General features: G+C 41.2%; 1 protein-coding gene across 1 annotated transcript in view; it reads left to right on the top strand.

The window, feature by feature from the left end:
* Nucleotides 1-10,219: 10,219 nt before the first annotated feature.
* LOC119414144 (histone-lysine N-methyltransferase EHMT1) overlaps nt 10,220-18,636 on the top strand; it is a gene marked incomplete at its 3' end in the record, with an annotated part of 122,290 nt that continues 113,873 nt past the window's right edge. The window contains 1 exon segment of the mRNA XM_037681268.1: nt 10,220-10,342.

The raw sequence follows: 18,636 nt of genomic DNA, 5'->3' as shown, positions 1-18,636 counted from the left end.
GCTCAATAATCCAGGTAGAAAAATCTAAAAAAGTTAAATCTGGTCCTCTGGACATTCAAAAAAACAAAACAAAGCAAATCAACAAAAAAATGTAGAAACGTTTCGTCTCTCATCCGAGAGACTTCCTCAGTCTGAGGAGCTGTATTCAGCTCAGTCTCTTAAATAGCACCGTCTCAGGGTGGATCAACCAGTTTTGCTGCTGACAACCAAAACCAGCTGATCACAGACCCAGACCAGTGGTCATTCCATATGTTGAGGGAGTATCAGAGAAACTGAGACGTTTATTTTCTAAACATAACGTCCCAGTGGCTTTTAAACCCCAAAATACATTACGGCAAAGACTGGTTCATCCCAAAGATCCAGTCCCCCGGCACAAACAGAGCAATGTTGTGTATGCTGTTCAGTGTCAGGAGGGCTGTGATCAGTCTTACATCGGGGAAACAAAACAGCCACTGGCCAAAAGGATGGCCCAGCACAGAAGATCAACATCATCAGGCCAGGACTCTGTGGTCTACACTCATCTCCAGGCCAGCGGTCACTCTTTCAGGGATGAAGATGTTCACATCCTGGACAGAGAGGAACGATGGTTTGAGAGAGGAGTAAAGGAGGCCATCTTTGTGAAAAGAAACCGTCCATCATTAAACAGGGGTGGAGGCCTCCGGGTTCAACTGTCCCCCTCTTACAATGCTGTGATTGCTAGTATCACTCAGCCCTCTGTGAACAGTAAACAGCCATCAGTGTGCTAATGATCCATTGTTATGCTGATGGTCCTTCTTGAGCATGTGATCAGCTGGTTTTGGTTGTCAGCAGCAAAACTGGTTGATCCACCCTGAGACGGTGCTATTTAAGAGACTGAGCTGAATACAGCTCCTCAGACTGAGGAAGTCTCTCGGATGAGAGACGAAACGTTTCTACATTTTTTTGTTGATTTGCTTTGTTTTGTTTTTTTGAATGTCCAGAGGACCAGATTTAACTTTTTTAGATATGTTCAGGTTCTAGAACAACATATGCTCCCATCTAGATGTCATCTCTTTCAGGGAAGACCCTGCATTTTTACCATACCATACCACTTTATTTATAGAGCACTTAAAACAGCTAACACTATAAGTAAGATAAGATAAGTTGTTATCAACGCTCCGTTAAGAAGCCTGCATCACTGATGGTATGGGGTTGCATGAGCGCTTGTGGCATGGGCAGCTTGCATGTCTGGAAAGGCACCATTAATGCAGAGAACTATGTTCAGGTTCTAGAACAACATATGCTCCCATCTAGATGTCATCTCTTTCAGGGAAGACCCCGCATTTTTACCATACCATACCACTTTATTTATAGAGCACTTAAAACAGCGACAAGGCCAACCAAAGTGCTGTACAGACAAAACAACAGGTAACACACAAAGCAATATACAAAATGAGGTAAATCAGAATATAGACATAAAAATAATGCAGATAATGACAATACACCAGTGTGGGGCATACAGGATCAAAACACAGATCATCTGGTGTTGAAAACCACCAAATAGTAGTGGGTTTTTAAGCGGGACTTGAAAACTGAGAGGGAGGGGGCCTGTCTGACAAGCAGAGGTAACTCGTTCCAGAATCTTGGTGCTGCTACAGAGAAGGCCCTGTCACCTCTGCACTTAAGACGAGATCCTGGAACTGTGAGGAGCAACTGGTCCACTGACCTCAGGGAACGCGGTGGTACATACCGTTGTAGCAGATCAGAGAGATGGGGGGGGGGGGGGGGGGTGTGAAACTGTTCAGTGATTTGTAGACATATACGAGTATTTTGAACTGGATTCTAAAGTGAACCGGTAACCAGTGCAGTGAGGCCAAAACTGGTGTAATGTGCTCTCTTTTGCCTGTACTGGTTAAAAATCGGGCTGCTACATTCTGGACCAGTTGTAGTCATGCAATGGAGGTCTGACTGATACCAAACAGGAGCGAATTGCAGTAATCAAGCCTAGATGTAATGAATGCATGTATTACTGTCTCCACTTAATTTTTGGATAATATGGGCTTCAGTTTAGACAGCCGCCTCAGTTGGAAGAAACATGATTTAACAATCATGTTTACATGACTGTTAAGTTTTAGGGAAGGGTCCATTCTCACTCCCAGATTAGTGACTCTGTTTTTCTGACAGGGTTAGAGCGGAGTGGTCAATGCAGTGGTTTGTGATCGTGTCATTGGGAGGGAACAACATGACTTCAGACTTCTTTTCATTGAAACTTAAGAAGTTTAATGCTATCCAGTCCCTGATGTCAGCCAGGTAGTCGAGCAGCGGTTGAATAGAGCATGTACCATTGTGTCTTAGGGGGAAGTAAATTTGACAGTCATCGGCATAGAAGTGGAAGGGCATGTTGTGTTTTTGGAAAATAGTACCAAGCGGCAGCAGGTATAAAGAGAATAGGAAGGGACCCAGGATGGACCCCTGCGGAACCCCGTATTTAAGCTCTGCCTCTGCGGAACTAAAATCCTTGATGGAGACACAAAAGGATCTGTCAGCGAGGTAAGATCTGAACCAATTGAGGGCTGACCCTGTGACGCCCATCCACTGCTCCAACCTAGCAATGAGGATCTCAAGGTCGATGGTGTCAAAGGCGGCTGTGAGGTCCAATAGGACAAGTAGCACAGAATCACCAGTATCTGTGGATCTGAAGATGTCGTTAAAGACCTTCAGCAGGGCAGTTTCAGTGCTGTGGAGAGGTTTAAAGCCAGATTGGAATAGCTCTAAGATGGTGTGACCTTCCAGGAAGCATTTCAACTGGGACTCGACTATTTTCTCCAGTAGTTTAGAAACAAATGGGAGTTTGGAGGCAGGACGGAAGTTGGATAAGACTGAGGGGTCAAAGTTTGTTTTTTTCAGGAGAGGCTGGACAGCAGCATGTTTAAAGGATTTTGGCACCACGCCAGTGGATAAACTACTGTTTACTATAGCCAGAATGGACGGACCTAGAGTGCGAAAAACCTCCTTTAGTAGTCGAGGGGGGACCACATCAAAGGGGGAACCAGAAGGTTTCAAGCTGCATATGACCTGCTCTAGAGAAGATAGAGTGATGGGTTCAAAATGGTCAAATAGCGCCACAGATTGAGGTGGGATGGATGGGTCATGAGTTGGAGGGGAAATGAGAGCCCGCGAGGTCGCAATTTTTTCCAAAAAGAAATGTAGGAAGTTGTTGCACAGCTCAGTCGAGGCTTCCAGAGGTGATGGTTCAGTGAGGTGGTGAACAGAGTTTAGGGTGGAGAAGAGGACACGTGGGTTGCGAGAGTTTGAGGTAATTATATCAGAGAAGTATTTGGATTTAGCAACTTTCACCACTTTCTGATAACGGCGCCAACTCTCTTTAAGTATTTGAAAAGAGACCTGCAGCCTGTCTTTCCTCCACTTCGCTCAGCCCTCCTACATTGCTGCCTAACAGACTTGGTGATGTCAATCAGCCAAGGTTCTGCTCTGGGCTTTGATTTTTTGGTTTTAATAGGCGCAACATGATCCAGAGTCTTTAAGTAGACAGAGTTGAACTGGGATGTCAGCTCTTCAGTGGTGGTGAGAAACACCGGGGGCTGAATGATCATTTCAGTGTTATAAGCATCTGTGAAACGTGCGGCAGTGAAAAGGTTAATAGCCTTGGTACTACGTGCAAGAATGCACGGCTTAGGAGTTAGATGGGGGAGGGTGAACTCAAACTGGACTGGCAAGTGGTCTGAAAAAACATTATTACCAATAACATGATTATTAACAGTCATATCATGAGTTAAAACAAGGTCCAGTGTATATCCGTGCTCGTGGGTGGGACCGTTTACATGCTGAGTTAGATTAAATGAGTCCAATAAATCTAAAAAGTCCTTAACCAAGGGCTTCTCCAGACAGCACACATGCAAATTAAAGTCCCCAATAATGAAAACATGCTCATATTTTGGTGTGATTTCAGCTAAGAAGTCAGAAAACTCGTTTATGAAGTCCTTAGAGCTAGGTGGGCGGTAAACGAGTGCAAATAAAGTCTGAGGTGAATGTCCGAGTTCAAAGACGCTCAGAAACTGGGATGGACAGTTGTTTACAGTCAAAAGTTGATTTGAATATTATTAATAATACACCACCGCGCCGGCCTGATGGCCGCGGGGCGTTAAAACAGTTTGGTGGCAATAATTCCGTCAAGGCGCTGGATTCACCCGGAGACATCCAAGTCTCTGTGATACAGAAAAAGTCTAACTCGTGCTCTTGAAATAGTCCCTGAGGATAAAAGTTTTGTTGGTAACAGATCTTGCTTTGACCAAACACATCCGGATACTGTTCAAAGTGGAGCCAGCAGCGGTGGAGTTTGCGCGCGCTAATGGCCGCAGGTTTTCAATAACAGCCCCTCCAGGTCGGTCCGAGCTGCGCACCGGCTGACAACTCCCGTTGTTTACCTGGTCCGGGCACGCGGGACGCTGGCGATGGAAACCATGACCACCAGCTGAAGAGGAAGATGCAGTGCGCAGAGCTTTAAGCTTCACCAGCTGACCAGCACGTTTTCCCCGGCATCTGAAGCGATGTCTCCGGGCAGACAGGTGAGGAGCCCAGCGGAGGTAAACTGGCACGTCCGCCAGCGGCGGGGGGGGGGTGTCCAGAGGTACGCTGATAATGGTCCAAATAAGCAACATCAGTAACAGAGAAACAAAGATCCCGAAGCTGTTGTCGGTCATACATCAGGAGTGAATTTATGCCACAGATAAAAAATGAACAAAACAAAAATAATCTGAACACCATCAGCAGAGGTGGATTACAAGCCATGTACATGGGCTTACCGGAAGATACTCTCGTTTTTCAACACGATAATGCCAGACCACATTCTGCAGCAATCACAACATCATGGCTACGTAGGAGAAGGATCCGGGTACTGAAATGGCCAGCCTGCAGTCCAGATCTTTCACCTATAGAGAACATTTGGCGCATCATGAAGAGGAAGGTGCGACAAAGAAGACCCAAGACGATTGAACAGTTAGCGGCCTGTATTAGACATGAATGGGAGAGCATTCCTGTTTCTAAACTTGAGAAACTGGTCTCCTCTGTCCCCAGACGTCTGGTGAGTATTTGTAAGAAGAAGGGGGGATGCCACACAGTGGTAAAAATGGACTTGGTCATCTATGTTATATTACAAATAAAATATTGACATTTGCCATCTCCACATCATTGCATTCAGTTTTTATTCACAATTTGTTTAGTGTCCCAACTTTTTTGGAATCCGGTTTGTACATATATATAGCACAGACATCTTCACACCAACACAAAGTCACATACAATCATAAAACATGTAACATAAAACACAAACAGCCCCTCTAATGTTGAGGAGAGCTGCAGGTTTGTGGTGGTCCACCAGTGAAGGGCAGAGACATCCAGGGAACTGGGATGACCTGATCAACCAGAGAAACATGAGAGTTGTTACAAACATGAGAGTTCACAGGAGATTCTTTAAATGTGCGTCTGCTGCAAACACATTACCTGCTGCTGTCTCTGGCCCAGCCCAGACTGTTCTGTTGGTGGCAGATACACCCACATGATGTTGGACTGTGTGGCCCCAGGTGTATGAAGGGGCGGAGCCACCAGGACACCTGCTTGAGGGACAGGCTGCTGCTCCACATGCAGCCTCTTCACCTGCTGAGAGTTTTCAGGTTGTGGTGCAGATGCTGCAACACAAAAACATAGTCAGTTCTCTGAGACTCTTTTTCATTCAACCTTTATTTAGACAGATAAATCACATTGAGCCTAGAAGACTCATTTACAAGTGAGATCTGTTTAGACAGACAAAAAGTAGTGAAACTGGACACGTAGGAATTGGAGGGGGAAAAAAATCTTATCAGACTTTTTCTTCTTGGCTGAGAAGAAAAACTCTAATATTAAAAAACACCTTGCACAAACAAGCACATAGTGACATAGACATTCTACAGAGGGGGGAGAAGACAAGAGCAGTGAGCAATGTTCATGGATACTCTTGAGGGCACTGTAAGAGTTCTGATAAGGATGGAATAATCAGCCAGTTTCCTCCAGTGAAATCCGTAAACATTCTTGAGGGATGTTGGGGAATGGCCAAAGACTACGCCTATGGGAATCCAAGAGTCCTGAAATGATGACATGTTTATTCAGCTGGTTTCCTCTTGTTGATCAGTTGGAATTTTTTTCATTCAAGCTTTATTTAGACAGGTAAATCCCATTGAGCCTCGAGGACTCATTTACAAGAGAGACCTGATTTCAACAAAGAATGATGACAACAATGGACAACAGCGACAACAATAAACAGTTATAAAAAGCCATACTCCAGTTTTAAAAAAAAAAAAAACAAATAGGATAGCTAAAAAAAAAATAAAAAAAAAAGGTAACAAAAAAAACCAAAACAGCTAGATTCTAAGGCAAATGTAGAATACTAAAGTCAGGAACATGTTTGCATTGGTCCCTGCCAGGAGTCCAACAGATTCTTAAAGCCACTTAGAGAGGTCAAGGTCGAGAGCTTCAAATGTTTATGTAAGGTATTCCAGGAAACAGGAGCGGAGTAGGAGAAGGCCCTTTTGCCTAGTTTAGTCCTCACTGAGGGAACGCTGCAGGTAATAATGTCCTGAGAGCGCACGCCGTAGCTGCACTCACGCAGAGACATGTAGGAGGAGATGTATGAAGGCAGCAGACTAAGAAATGATTTAAAGATGAAAATGTACCAGTGGGAGAGTCTGCGTGAAGTTAATGATGTCCAGTTAACCAGTGAATACAGGGTGCAGTGGTGGGTACAACAATCACAGCCAGTTATGAATCTTAGTGCACTATGATAGACAGCATCCAACATCTGCAGAGTTCTTGTAGGAGCGTTCATGTAAATAATGTCACCGTAATCAATGGAGGGAAGGAAAGTCACAGATACAAGGCGTTTCCTAGCATTCAGGGTTAGACAGGATCTGTTTCTGAAAAAGAAACCCAGTTTAACCCAGTTTAATTTTCAGTTCAGAATTGGTGAGCATCAGGCCAGCCAGGGGAGCCAAATTCAGATAAACACACAGTTGTTTTGGGGACAGGCAGAACTTAATGTCATCTACCTTGAGTCTGTGTTGGTCCACTCGGTTCCGAAATGTCCAAATTACATGGCCACACCAATGGAACGAACGTGCCTGAGTAAAATCCCTGAGCTCTGATCCATTCTACTCAAAGCATTTGAGTCTAGGTACTTGAGGCACGAACCAAGCCATCATAAGGCAAGCAGCATGATCGGGTCCAAATTTGCTGCTGATGACTTCCTTGATTGTAGATAAAACCAGCAACCAGCCAAATCCTAAAAGCAGGAACCAGTTATCATGAATCCAATTAAATATGCGTTCTTAAAATCCACAAATGGCAGCAGAGATAGACACATCATCAAGTCTTCAAGTCAATGAGATATCCAGCTGTGTGCGTGCCATCATGGCAAATTGGCTCGCCTAAAGCCTGTCTTCTCTTCGAAGATATGTTATCAATTGTGTTGAGGGACCAACTGATCTAAACAAGTCCATAATTATGGTTTGGAAGATATGCAAGAGAGGCTCAGAAGCAGTTTCACAGACAGACAGAGCAGTAAAGCAAAGCGGAGAGGGAGGGGAGGGGGAAAAGCATCCAACCTCAGCAAGAGCAAGTGGTGATCTTTAAAGACGAGATACTGCTCCTACATCAGGAACCATTTAAACATCAACACGGAAACTCTAGTTCAACTGATTATTAAGTTTGTCTAAACTCTGCACAGCCTGTAATCTAATCTGGTTAAATTTTACAAACTGTGGTCTTATCATCTTCTGTAAATCACATGAACACATGATTTGATCCACACAAATCTGAATCTTACATTCAGTGTGTGTGGCAGATGTTCCCCTGTTTCTCTCCCGCTTTCTTTTTTTGCCCTAAAAACAAAGAACATTGATATGAGCTGACAGCGAGTCACTGCAGTCACTGTGCTTCATCAGCATCAAGTCTGTCATGTGATCATGTTTGAGCAGAATGTACGTACATAATTGTCTTTGGTGGACCAGCCCGGGTGCTACTGTTCATGGACTAGTTGTTGGACTTGGGCCTCTTCAAAGTATTTGACCTGCTGTTCTGATGATAATGATTTCCACTGTGGTCAAAAGACACACACACACAACACTGTCAGTATCCACATTGACACACACCTGATGCACAAACAGAACAAACACAATCACTTTCTGTCCCAGGAGGGTGTTCACGGCAGCACTGTCTTTAGGACTGTGTTCAACCACCATGTTTGGCCTTTGCTCCTTCATGAACAGCACAAAGGCGTTGGGTGGCTTCTTTATGTACGGCTCTGAATCGTCCTGCCTGTCGTCACGCTTTCTTTTTCTGCAGAGACATACAAAACTGAACAGAACAGTAATTAGGACACTTTAATCCTGATGTTGTTAAACCTCTGTAAACTAGTCTGAACTCACATCTTGTCTCTGTGACAAACTAAAAGTTAGGAAGTACTTTAAATCAAAACATTGAAACAGAATTACACAAAACAAATAAAATGCCTCCTTTCAATGAACCATAAAGGACTCCCCTTTGAATGAGGTTGATCCTCTTACACAGAACATGAGAATAAAATAATATTCTGATTAAAACCATAAAGTGAAAAGTTAATTTGAATTGCAGGCAGGACTGTTGACTGCAGGAGGAGGGACAAGTCCAAACACTACTTCCCTGTTCCTACACACAAAACACAAATGCTAAATAACATGACAGGATGAACAGATGAACACAGGCCCTGAAATGTATATTTATTATTGATCATAATGTGTGTTTTACTCACAGAGTCCCAACTGGATAACAAGAAAAGTTGTCAGGAACGTGGACAACTAAAACATTCAATAACTGCGGAGAAAAACACCAAACAGATGTGAGGAAACAGCCAGCTGTGGTGTCTTCTGTGCACCAGGTGGCAGTATTTCTCCTCTCTGTTTAATAAACAAAGACTGAAAGAGCTGCTGTCATCAACCTCCCTGAAATCTGACTAATCAGGTCTGAACAGACCAACAACGGCCACACGAGTTCAGACTACATTAAGTAAGTCCCAGTTTGACTCAAAATAAAATTCACTAGCTAAATAACATTTGTGTTCAACAGAACAAACTATTTATTTTAGAGAAAGTGACTGAACAGAAGTGATGCTGTAACCATGTGGACAGTCTCTTCTGAGCTCCCCATTGTCTTACATTGTTGAAACAATAGTCCAAAATAAAAGTATAAAATCATACAAAAACATGAAGAACAGGAAGAAAAAAATAAATCTTGATATTAAAATGCATTAAAAAAATAGCTGTGCCCCTGCAGATAACTCTAGATGTAGAGGCTTTGTAAATTTCACTTTTTAATTTTTTTAATCACTATAGCTGATATTATTCTGTAATATGCATCAATATTTACTGTATCTACAGACAAACAATGAAAGACATCCCTGTCCTCCTGTCTCACCTGTTCTTGAATATGTCCACCAGACTGCTGCACTGCAGGAGGCATGTTGAGATGAGTTGGAGGAGCTCCTCCCACGAGTGAACACCCATCATGTCCTCCACGCTGACTCTTCTTAAAGTCCAGCAAAATGTCCATATCAGTCAGGTCCACACAACAATGCGGAACAGCTTCTACCCTGAGGCTGTTAGACTTATGAATATTTAATCAGGATCATGTTGCTGCTGATCTGTATCATGTTGATGTGCTCATGCGTGCTTATCTGCTCACACAGACTCATGTTCGTGCTGCTGTTCGACGTAATGTTTTTATGCTATTAGTGCTTAGTGTATATTTAGTTGATGTTTTTCTTAGCTCTTATTGCTGTTTTTCTTTTCCATTTTACTGTTGGATGGGACCCTGTGTACATAAACTCGTTCCACCACATGTATCACGAGATGCGAATGACAAATCTGTCTGATTCTGACTTACAGTGTACAGGCCATTACTGTGTTTATAACTTGTTTTATTTGTTTTAATTGCTTTTTGTTGAATTATTGTTGTCTGTACCTCATCTGTGGTTTTGTTTAAAACAGGTCTTTCTTGTTCATGAGTCCTGGTGACTCAATGAGACTAACCTTTAGAAAGTTGAATGAAAAAGGAAGTTTATTCGTTTTGTGTCGTTTCAGTGCACACTCCTCAGCAGTTGGTGGCGGTAACGCATCAAATTGGTGTTTGACATCCGCCAAAGCAAACTGAGGAAGTAAAAAAAAAAAAAAAAAAAGAAAATTTAAAAAAAAAAAAAAAAAAGCGCATACCTCTCTACTGAAGAACATAAACAAAAGTCTATGAAATACGTTTATATTTCTATTAAGAAGAAGTGAAGCCTTCATTTACGTCCCGTCTGGAGCTAGTAGGCAACTTTACTGAAACTTTTTATGTAAATTGTTGATGTTTTTCCTGTTTATTTGAAAGAGGTTTGTGTTAAAGTTCCTCCGGACTGAATGGTTTAGTTTGAGCAGCCGTCCATTCAGTCTGTGCTTCATGCTAACAAAGAGCTAGCTGCTGATGAGAACTTCACAAGTAGTCTGACAAACACAAAGTAGTACTTTACATGTGTGTGCAGGGACTTTTGTTTGCATTTTGTTCGTGGGTTCGTCCACTCATTCAACCTATATTTCTACAGGTTAGTCTCAATGAGTCTCGAGGACTCATTTACAAAAGAGACCTGTTTTAAACAAAGAACACAGATGAGGTACAGACAAGTAACCGACTGCAGTTTTCTGGCTGATCACAGATTTCTACAAAGTCTGACCTGCCGATTTTGTTTTATAAGCGACACTGTCAGGTGTTATAAGGTCACAATGCACCTTCAATTGAAAAACATACCCTTGAACTATATCCTAGAAACAATACAAACTTGTTAAAACTGGCCACGAGGTAGTGATCTGAAATATAAATGAAGTTCAGACAATTGTTGTTAAAACTACAAAAAAAAAAAAAAAAAAAAAAAAAATCGGTTTCTAATATAAGTATCGGCCGATCTCCCAAAATTAAGAAAATCGGGGCTGATTTATGTGTGGCTGACACAAATGTATATATTTCACGTCAGAATTAGTTTTTTTCTGAGTTTGATGTTGGAAGACAGAGAATAAATCAGACTCAAAATGTTTTTCGTCTCTTTCTACCGACTTCCACAGACGCACCCGGAAAAAAAAGCATACAAAATGAAAAGTAAATATAATAAATAAATAAATAAACATGGGTTTTCTCCATTTACTCCAGTTTCCTCCCACAGACCAAAAACATGCATGTTAGATTGATTGGTAACTCTAAATTGTCTCTAGGTGTGAGTGAGAGAGTGAATGGTTATGTGTCTCTGTGATGGACTGGAGACCTGTCCAGGGTGCACCCCGCCCCTCGCACAGTGATTGCTGGACATGGGCACTGGAGACCCCCGTGACCCAAAATGGAATAAGCGGGTAAAAGATAATGGATGGATGAAATAAAAACGAAACAAAAACAGCTACATGATGTAGGCACTTGGACATTTTTCAAAAGTTGTTTTAATGACCTTCTGCTTGCAAAAAAAGAAAGAGCACTAAAAATGCAACAAAAGGACACCTCATTTGTTAATATTGAATGAATAAGACAGGAGATATTGTCATTCAAAGTAGTAGTTTTAATGTACTTTAATTAAGCTTATTTACATAACAACAGAGAAAAAAAATTGTGTTAATTAACAGACATTTCTGACTGAAAAGAAGTGTTTATTAAAATGAACACCAGTTCTAAGTGATAAACAGTATCCTAATCAAATTCAGTGGTGATGTCACTGAATATATGTAAATGTTTTTCCTGCTGACCTTGGGGTCACCAGGTGACCTTGATGACTCCAAGGTCAAAGGTCACATTGATGCAGTCTTGAAGCTAACAGAAACGGTTACTTCAATGAAAACAAACATATGCACAATTTGTGATGCATTCTAAGGTGAATTCTGTACAACTATGACTGTAAGTATTCACTATGACATAATTTTCAAGTATTATGTACAATCTGTGGCGGCCATATTGAATAATGGTGTCCACATTGGAGAAAAACTGCAAATTTTATGTTGTGCCAAACTATATCGTGTAGGGTATCAAAATGAAGCTCAGAATGAGAGGTTTCTAAAACTGCACCTTATGCCCAGATTTAAAACTTTTTCCCGTCTCTTTTAATGTAACGCAAGATCACCCAGGCTGTAGTCTGTCAGGAATTTGAAGAGGGGCATCTGATGGTCCTCACACTCCTCCTCAGCCTCACTGTCTCTCCAGTATGACAAACAAAGTGTTTTCAAGCCATTTCTCTTTTGCCACACTCTCAACACCCTACCATGGTAAAGTACATTGCATCCATCCTCTTCAGAAAACCAGACATGGTCAATACAACAATCAACCAGACTCTTGGGATTGATCACAACATCACCAAGAACTTCTCTCTGCTCTTCACTCAAACCCAGTTCTTTGGCCAGCTCATCCTTAAGTTCATCACTTTCTACTGCTGCTTTCAGTTTCTTCTCCACGGTGTTCCGGTGTTTGGTTTCCTTCTTTTGCTTCTTCTTTTCTTGTCTGACCTGGTATTCCTTTTCACGTAGTCTTTCCCTTTCCCTTCTGATTCTCCTCACTTGCTTTGCTCGCTTGACAGCAAACAGGATGAGGCGGTTCTGTTCAATACAGTCCTTCTTTTTCAACCATTCAAGGGTCTTGTTCTGCTTTGCACGCACCTTCCCGTCATAGTGGCATTTGGTGTGCGGTGGTGCTGGCTATCAACCATGGCGATAACTCTTTCACTAAACATGTTATCAACAGGGGCTGACTTGGTCTGCTCCAACAATGCAGTGGAGGGATTGGACAAGACTCCTGAGAGGTATGGTTGTAGCTGCTGGGTTAGCACCCTGACCGTTGCCTTGAAGAGGACATGAAGAGTCTCTTTCAGCTCACTCTGGGATTCATCATCCACTTGTTGTAGACATCTGAGGACATCATTCTCCTTCAATGGATTCTCAAAAACATCCTTCTTGGCTTTGAGGACATTAAGAGGCTCTTCTTCAAATTTGCTTAGGTTTTCAACAGCACACTTCAAGAAGGGAACAACCTCAAGGTTCGTTTTGCTAGCCTTGTTACCATAGAGAAGAGACATCCATGGCCCAGTTACAATCTTCCCCAACAGACCCAGGCTCTGCAGGTGAACAACGATCGAAGCGTTGGTGAGGTCCTTGATGATCGATGTGCGTAATCCACTGGTACAGTTGCAAAAATACTGCAGGTAATCTAAAATCTGTGTTCTGTAGCTGAAAAATATTCCTGCTAAATGGAACATAAATGGAGTCTGTTCCCTACGTATCGAACAATCAGTTTGAGATCAATACCAACTTTTTTGAGGAATGATTTGAAGCCTTTGGGGTCACCTTTTCCTTGCTTAAATCTCATTTTTGACGGAGCATATATCAAATTATCTGCACAGCAGCCACGACCGAGAAGCTGTCCCACGATCTGCTTTTGTTTCTCCAATTGTTTAAGAGAAGTCCTGCTCTCATTGGCTATGCCATCAAGGGGATGGATATTACAATTCAGCTGCAACAGTTCGATGTTTAAATCTTCTTCCAGTTTTTCTCTGACACATTTGTTTACAGCCACTCGATCTGAAATGGTGTTTTTGAGTTTTGAGATGAAAATATTGCTCACTTCCAAAGAACTGGTAGATGTTAGACTATTATGTTTCACTGATGTCACTGAGTGCTTCCTTTATATGAGTCACAAAGTCATCTGTAGTCCCTCCTGCTAATGCATTCACCTGTAACTGAAGTCCCCATGGGCAGGAAGGGGGATCACCCGGAAACATGAGATGAACCTCATTGATGTACTGAGCTGACAGGGATGTTGCATCCCAACCAAGAGTAAGATCAGCACATGTCTCATTCACTACCGCTTCTGCAACCTGCACTTCACTTAACACACCAAGTTCATATGCAAACTGGGCAACAGTTGAAACATCAGCCTTTCCTTCAACCTTATAACCTGTGATATTCTCAACGTCTGCTATAAGATTACTTGTCTCCTCCACTGGCACCTGGTGGAGGATGCATGAGTACGCTGCAAGTCTGTAGGATGAGGAATATGTTTTAGAATCCTTCTTCACTGACACGGTGTCACAGTCAGTTGAAGATTCACAGTCCAGTAACAATCCCTGCAGTTTGTCATTATCCACTTCCAGTTCTTTGATTTTTTTTCTTGCACAGTTCAGTTCTTTTTTGACTTCTCCCAACAGTCTCCTAAATTTACACATGTGTTTACGTTTCTTCTTCTGCACTTTTGGACAGACCAGTTCAATAGACTTCTTCAATTTTTTAATTTCAGCATCATTTTGCATCACAGTCCTCTTTAACTCCTGTCTTTCTTTGCGCAATTTTGATTCTATGTCTACTTTTCGTTTTATAAGCTTGCTTAATTCTTCTATTTTCAACACTTGACAAGAGCAAATTGTCAAAATTCTGTTTAAGTTTTTGTTTACTAGACACTAATTTTATAATTGATGTCCGCCTGTTAACACATTTGTTGCAGTCTGCCTTCAATCGCTTAGTGGAGGGTGCTGTCACAGTCGGAGTTGACACAGAGCTCATGAGAGCAAAGGGAGGACAGCTGGCTGGTCGTTTAACTGGTGTAGCATGAGGAAATGAGGAACCTGAATGCTGGGAGCATGGCAAGCCAGGGCTGGACACTGCTTCAGAAGAAACACTGTCAGTAGCATCCTGAGCGGAATACTGAAGGTTTCTCTTAAAGACGTGGCCATCCCTTGGTATATTTTTTACTTTCTGTACAGTGTCTATTACTGCTTTCACAGCTGTGTTCACTGTTGTAAAATTGATTGTTTATTCAGAAATCAGTCCGTTTTCTTTGGCTAGCTGAAGTAAATGAGACGTTGTCTCCCTGAGAACTTTTGGGTGATTTAATGAATGTAAATATAACAGCAGTCCTTTACAAATGGGAGTAGCGCTCTGCTTGATGTTGGCTAGGTCATCTTTGAAACGTTTAATGTTATAATGCAGATCACTGGCTGTCTTCAGATCTATGGATGACTCAGAAGGCGGAGCTGCAAATAAAAGTTCATTGTAAATGCAGTGTTAGTGAGTTCATGTTTTGTTACAAGAATAACTGACTAAAAAACAGCCTACAGGAGCAATTTGAGAAATTGGTTAGACAGCCACAGTACAGGCCACACCCAGAATATATGAATGAATGGGAGGATATGAATCCCATGAAAAATAAGTGTACCTGTAATTGTATTCTATTTAATTTAATAATAATAATAATTTGTTATTGTTATATCCTATGTTATTGTTCTTATAATATAAATAAATAAATGTAATGGCAGATGGCCGCTTGTCCTGAGCCTGGTTCTGCTAAAGGTTTCTTCCTCATGAGGGAGCTTTTCTTTCCACTGTCGCCTTCATGCTTGTTCAAGATTAGAGTTCTGTGATGGAGTTAAACTCAAAGCTGCTCCTCAGATAAATAATGTTAAATTATTATTTTGTATATGAATGTTTCTGTTCAGTGCCCTGAGACAACTTCTGTTGTGACTTGGAGCTATATTAATAAACTGAATTGAAAATTGAATTATAATTATTATAAGTAAAATACTTAAGTTACATAATAATAATTAAAAATAATAAATTATATTTTTATTCATAATTATTTATTTTTATAATTATTATATAAACTTTCAATTTTAGTGCTTGCCTTCAGCAGGTACAGCACCAGTTTCATTCCTCTGTCCCTCCATCATCTGGTGTATTTATTTGCTGAACTGTAATGACTTGGGGAAAAAAAATAAAAATTAGTAGAAGCAAGACACAATGATGATGACAAAACTTATGTGCAACTAACCCATAACCAACCAATCGAGTAACAGAGATGGTTTCACTTCATGTGTCGCGGCTCATCTCGACCAGTTAGAAAGCAGCATACTGGGAAAAACGTCAGAGAGCCCGCCCAAAGTTACTTTGAGAGTACACTCATTAAAATGCATCAATCCTTTATAATTAAACAATATTAAAATAAGAACTCCCCAAAAATAACATTCTAAGATATAAATAAACCAGTCTAAGTAAATTAATGACAGTAAAACTTGCAAATGTTTATTTAGAAAGAAATTATTCTCCGGACGTGGAGGGGGCGGATGACAACCCATTACAGATTTACGTCACAACTGGCGGAGGTCAAAAATGGGGGTGCGGAAGCTCTGATCGGCATAAAACTTTGCCAAAATGATATTTATTACATAAACTACACCAAGTAAACGTTTTTACTCACCTACAAAGTTACGCTGGTAGCGAATTTTACATGTGAAACCCAAGGTGAACTTTGAAAATTGAGCACGTTTTGAATTTTGAGTGGATTTTTTCAGGCACAGTTCAGATCGTTTCGACAGGTCTCCAAAACCAAAATGTCAACCTTTCCAGTCGATTTCATCCAGAGTTAGACACCCTGATCTGCATTTTGCAAACGCTAGGATTCGCGGTCTTTAAAAACGATGACGTCATCAAGTGAGGCTGCGGTCAGCAGCTCTTATAGTGGATGTCCAAGTGCCTAATTATACATGAGAGTTGAGGATGTTGCAATCAAGATGAGTTTCCTGTTTTATAAAAAAGACACACCTTTCTCTCCTTACACTCATGAGGATGTTGCAATCAAGATGAGTTTCCTGTTTTATAAAAAAGACACACCTTTCTCTCCTTACACTCATGAATGTGTTTAAATGTTCAGTGTTTGCAAAAGTCACATTGGACAGGCCTCTCGGGTGACTCACAATAACGTGTACCAAAAACACTTTATATCACAGGTTAAACAGTCAGGAAAACAACACTTTATTAAATTCTTTATTCAAGTTGAGATATTGAGCTTTTGAGATTTAATCAGCTGCTGCTGGTTGTAGATGGGGCTGGGTACCTTTCTAAAAAAATTGGTACCAGTGTCGGTACCTTTGCTTTGGTGTCGGTTCCTGGACGGTTCTTTTTTCGGTACCAACTTTATAATTACTATTAATTCTAACAAGAATAAAATTACATTACACATTACAGTACAAATTGTGAATTTTATTTTTTAACTTTGATATTTTTCTATTCCAAGCAGTTTTCTTACATAGAAACTAACAAATAATTTCCAGGTCCAAAGACCAGTTACAAACCATTGACACTTCAGTGTCTAATGCTCACTGCTACACACTGAGGACCTTTTCACTTCACAGTTTTTCTTCAGAAAATTCAACATGCCTGTTTTCTCTGGACACAAACAAGCCCGCTCCTGGCTGATGGTGTCTCCAGCAGTAGAAAATGTTCACTCTGAGGGTGTAGATGACGATTGTTGCACACACAGATACCTGGTTGTCAGTTTGATAGCACTGACATATTGTCCCTCACATTCCACCAGCAGGTCACTGGATTCAATGAGGTAGGGATGATGCAGACTTCTGCACCTCTGTGTCTCTGCCTGAATCTTCTCTGTGGTTTTCTGGGGTTTAGGGCTCTGATCATCTCCCTAATTGACATGAGAACAAAACATCAACAATAACATGGTTGTGTTATTATTACTCAAAAAACGTTATCTAGGCTACATTAGGTGGACTGTTTAACTGGATGGACGAGCAGTTTTACAAGCTAAGATTTATGTTACTGTCAATCTTCAGTTAGCTTCTGAGTTTAGCTAGCCACGTAGATGAAATAAATTTGCACACTAATATCTTAAAGTTAGCGTTACATGGATCATAAATTATTTCACCGCGATGTACGTGTTAAGCTGCAGTGATGTTAACAAACGTAAACTCACCAGCTGAAGCACACAGAGCCGTCCTCGGAGTTCTTTGATGAAGAGTCCGGTCGTGGAGATAATTAATCAGGACGTTCAGGTTCTCACAGGCTGACTTTAATGCTGAGAGGAGGAGGGGGAGGCTGCTGAACTCCTCTCCTTGCAGAAAAACACGGAGCAACTTTCTGCAGCGCGTGTTGTCGAAGCTGTTCGACAACACGCGCTGCACACGTGAACCTGTCTGTGGGCGTCACCAGCACCATAGACATACATTACAGTATACATAGATTAGGTACGGCAGCTCTATACAGCTCTGGGTGTAGTCTGTTTGTCATATGTCTGGTGTTTTACCAGCCTGCATGCCGATACCACGTGACACATTACAGCCAATGCCAAAACTTGACACCAAAAGAAGAGTGACGTTTCAATACATACACCGACCGATGCAGTTCGGTCGGTGCCATAAAAGAACCTTGGTTCGGTACTAAGCCCTAGTTATAGACAACTGCCTTGTTGCCATGGCTACGCATCATAACAAATGTCCAAAACTAAAAAAGGTTGAGAAAAAAATCCTTCCAGCTGCACAGCATCCAATACCAAAATTAACAGTCATCCAAAAAATGTGATTATTTATATATATATTGTGTATATATATATTTGTGTGTATATATATATATTTGTGTGTGTATATATTTGTGTGTGTATATATATGTATGTATGTTATGTATGTATGTGTGTATATGTGTGTATGTGTGTGTATGTGTGTTTATATATGTATGTATGTGTGTATATGTGTGTGTGTGTATATGTATGTGTGTATATGTGTGTGTGTGTATATATATATATATATATATATATATATAT

Source organism: Nematolebias whitei, chromosome 8 (assembly GCF_014905685.2).
Source record: "Nematolebias whitei isolate Nwh7 chromosome 8, NemWhi1, whole genome shotgun sequence".
Lineage (NCBI taxonomy): Eukaryota > Metazoa > Chordata > Actinopteri > Cyprinodontiformes > Rivulidae > Nematolebias > Nematolebias whitei.
The sequence above is the reverse complement of the archived record's forward strand: the minus strand, read 5'-3'. Positions and strand labels throughout refer to the sequence as shown.